This window comes from Trichechus manatus, unplaced genomic scaffold (genome assembly GCF_000243295.1).
Source record: "Trichechus manatus latirostris isolate Lorelei unplaced genomic scaffold, TriManLat1.0 scaffold00364, whole genome shotgun sequence".
In the NCBI taxonomy this organism is placed as follows: domain Eukaryota; kingdom Metazoa; phylum Chordata; class Mammalia; order Sirenia; family Trichechidae; genus Trichechus; species Trichechus manatus.
The window spans coordinates 285,462-289,794 of record NW_004444300.1 but is presented as its reverse complement, the minus strand read 5'-3'; the positions used below and the strand labels follow the sequence as shown (position 1 = coordinate 289,794).

Genomic DNA, 4,333 nt, shown 5'->3' with positions numbered 1-4,333 from the left:
TTCTTAATTTCATTAATTTTTGCTCTTATAATTTTTATTTCCTTTCTTCTACTTTTTTTAGGTTAATATTCTTGTGATGGGTACTTAGACCATTGATAGGCAGCTTTTCTTTTCTTTTTTTTTTAATATATGGCTCTACAATAAAGTCCTATAGCTGAATTCCATATGGTCTATGTGCTATATTTTTATTAGCATTCAGTTCAAAATGTTTTTAAATTTCTATTGCTATATTAATGAAACATGAATTACTGAGAAGTGTTGAATAATGATAAGTTAAATCAAGTTCATATGCTTAGAAATCAGACGGACAGTAAGACTTCTTTTTTGTAATTTACAAAAACTAATTATGTAATCTAGGAAGACTCAACCAGGATGAAGTATTGTTATATTTAGTCCATAGAGGTATGAAAGGAAGTTACTTGCAGCCCTTAAATAACTTATGAAGAAATGGTGGCTTCTATCAATAAAGATTTGTACTAATGAGCACAGCTGAGATCATTTTTCTAGAAATATTCTGAGGAGCTACCATATGTTCCCATACATATCTGAGTGATGCTTCCGCGATAACTTGGTTTGGAAAACATAACTTCCTGCAAACATTTCCTGATATAGTTTGCATTTCTTGTTTTTATATTTTAGGAAATTGAAAACCAGGACTACAACGACTTCTTTGTTACATTAGTTATGTTGTCATCATGAGCCCCTTAATTTATTGACAGAGAGATACAGATTGATTTGCCATTATTTACTTTTTAGGTGTTATTACAGGGATCACATCACAAGAAATCATGACCACATCTTTCCTCTGTTCATGAGATTAAACAAGAAATTAAGATATTGTAAAAGTTTGATATAGATTATCCAAAAGTATGGCATATGCAGTATTACACAGACAACTTTATTTAAGAAGACCATATGATGCTGATACAACTTGTCTTGCCTAGTCTCATACTACTAAGAATAACACTAACTGCATGCATTTTCTTCTGCATGTACTCAAATATTATATATATATATATATAAAAGTGTGTGTGTATAAACATATATACATATTCTATTTTTTTATTTTTGATGTGAGTTAAGAGTTTCTTAGAAAGAAGAAAGTTGGTTAGGTATCTCACTGAGAGCCACACAGCATATCTGAGCCCTGCAGTGCGTGAACACAGGCAATTTCATTGTGCTGTTGTTATTGATTGTTTCTCCTTGACTTTCTACTCATCAGTTTAATTTTCTTTTGCTTTCAAGCAAGGCATTCTTCCCCACCTCATAGCTCCTTTTTCTTATTTCTTTATGTGAGATAAAACTATAATCACAAAATTCTTTTATTAACATGACAGAAAAAATGTATTTCAAAGGATTTTCAAAGACTTTTGCTGTGTATTTAAGGGAAGTCTTTCAGGGGAAACTCAACGTTTAAAAAATGGCTACGACTTGGATGCTTGAATTAAAGGGATTATATTGTGGAGTACAGCAGCAATAGTACTACGGTTGAATCATTTATCTTTTTTTCTACATGGATGCTGATCACTCAGATATCTTCAGTACTCTCTAGTGAAATTATGGTTAGCATAGAGAAAGTGTTTTTAAACACAAACCATACAACTAGGAATGCTCATAGTTTACAGATATGAACAGGGCATTTTTTATAGTTCCGTTTACAGGTCAAAGCATGGCCAAATTAGAATAAATAAAGAGGATTTTCTGATTACATGAGAGGTCTAAAAATTATCCCCTGAATCCATATGCTGACTTACCAGTCTCTTTATGGCATTTTTAATCTCTTTATTTCTCAGCATGTAAATGACTGAATTCTAGAGAGGCGTGATAACTGTGTAAAATACAGCAAGAATCTTGTCCACCCAAGTGATGCTGAGTGGCTACAGATAGATGAAGATGCAGGGTCCAAAGAACAACACCACTACTATGATGTGGGAAGTGCAAGTAGAGAGTGCCTTTGATGCCCCATCTTTAGTGTGATGGCGAACACTTAATAGGATGTAGATGCTGGAGATCAGCAGGAGAATGAAGCAGGTTGTTGCCGAGATCCCACTGTCAGCATTTATCAATGTTCTTATAGTATGTGTAGCCACACAGGCTAGTTTGATCACCAAAGTGATATCACAGAAAAAGCTGTCCACTACTCTGGGTCCACAGAATGGCAGTTCCAGAATCATTGCCATTTGACTCATGGCGTGCACAAAGCCAATGATCGATGATATCAAAACTAACCAGAGGCACTTCTGTCTGTCCATGATGCTGGAGTAACAGAGGAGCTTGCAAATGGCCACATAATGGTCATAGGCCATTGTCACAAGCAGTACCATGTCACCACCTCCAAAGAAATCAACACAGAGAGTCTGGATCATGCAACCCCCAAAGGAGATGGTCTTATTATCCTTCAGGAAGTCTGTGGTTAGTTTAGGGGTGGTGACTGAGGAAAGGCAGAAGTCAATGAATGAGAGATTGGCCAAGAGGAAGTACATGGGGAATGGAGATGAGGGTCAGAGATGATCAAGAGCACAATAAGGAGGTTACCCACAACAGTCATAAGGTAGAGCATAGAAAATAGCAGTAAGAGGAAGTTTTGAAGCTCCCTTAAATTACAAAGTCCACTAAACATAAACTCTGACACCACAGACTGATTTGCTTCTTCCATTTTGCTTTGTTTGTTGTAATGTGACCCAAAGAGCAAGAGATGAATTGAGAACTTCTAGAGTGGAAAGAAAGAATTTAATGTTCAGGTGTGAGAAAGCAGATAAAAAGCTTTCATTCCCCCACAAAAGGAAATTTTGTAAACGGGCTATGAGAAACATGCAAAAAAAAAAAAAAAAAAAAAAAAATCTTAGCATTATACTAAGCTCAAAACAGTAAATTAATAACTGTTTCTTGAAAAGAGCATAACCTTGCGGCCAAGACGTGAAGCTAACTAAGTTTTGAAAGGCAGCTCAAAAACATTACCCATTGGAAATACAGTACTTTTGGGTATCAAAAATAAATACTCAAATTAAAAATATAGGTAATGATGTTCTTCTTAAACAATTTCTCCAAAACTTGAATGGACCTCTCTTGCAGGGAATCAGAGGGAAAAACTGTTCATCAGATGATGATAAAAGATGTTTATGTTTCAAAGAAGACCACAGATGTTGCTTCCACATTTCTAGTATTAGATACTATTTTACATTTCTCTAATCTCCTCGTGAGAGGCTGTTTCCACAAAACTGTATATACCTTGGCCTGAGAAAGGCTAATTCTTATATATATTAACTAGTCCTTGGCCCTCACTGGCAAGGAGAACTTTTTTGAAACTACCTTAAATGACAGATGTATGAAAGCTAATTTTACTCTTAATTGTCCTACCTGGGATAAAATATAAACTCCCATTTCATTTGTCCTTAAATCATTTAGCTGTATAATTTAAATTCACCTCACTGGAAAGAACAAAAAACATATTTTCCCTAAGCCAGAAAGCCAAACAATTCATTCTTTTCTTATGTCTTCCCTCCCACCCTCACTCCCTTCCCTCCCTTTCTTTATTCCTCTTTATCTCTCAATTTTTCCTATTACATTTTCTGTAAATGTAAAGAGAGCTTAAAAGTTGGCCAGATAGCACCTATTATGTTCCAGGTGCTATACTAAGCACTTTACAAACTATCTCTTTTAATCATCACAAAGTTTATTGCCATTTGACAAATGAAAAAACCTGATTTCCACATCATACAGCTATACTGTGGCATAACTGGAATATAAACTGAGGCTTGTCTACCTTCAAACCCTCCAGTATAACTTCTCTATTAGAGATAGATTATGGTAAGAACATTGGTTTTAAAAAGACTAAGAAAATAAGATTTTTGAAATAAGATAATTTGTTTATGAAGAGATAATTCACACATAAAGAAATGTAAATACCCCAAATGATAAGAAAATACATTTTATATAAAAATCTTTTTTTGCATTTCTCTTCTTTTTTTAATTGTTGTTGAAAATATACATAGCAAACCATACACCAGTTCAACAATTTCTACGTGTATATAAAAATCAATCTAGAAGGACAGCACACACTACAGAGAAAGTCAGCACAACTGGACTAAACCAAAGTTAAGAAGTTTCCTGAATATAATCAAACACTTTGAGAGACAGAGTTGCAGGGGTAGGGGTCTGGGGACCATGCTTTCAGGGGTCATCTAGATCAATTGGCATAACAAAGCTTTTTAAGAAAATGTTCTGCATCCTACTTTGGTGAGTGGAGTCTGGGGTCTTAAAAGCTTGCAAGTGACCATCTAAGATGCATCAGTTGGTCCCAACCACCTGGAGTAAAGGAGAATGAAGAACACCA

General features: G+C 34.9%; 1 pseudogene; it reads right to left on the bottom strand.

The window, feature by feature from the left end:
• Window positions 1–1,877: 1,877 nt before the first annotated feature.
• On the bottom strand, window positions 1,878–2,679 carry LOC111819325 (olfactory receptor 4K14-like; annotated as a pseudogene).
• Window positions 2,680–4,333: the final 1,654 nt, after the last annotated feature.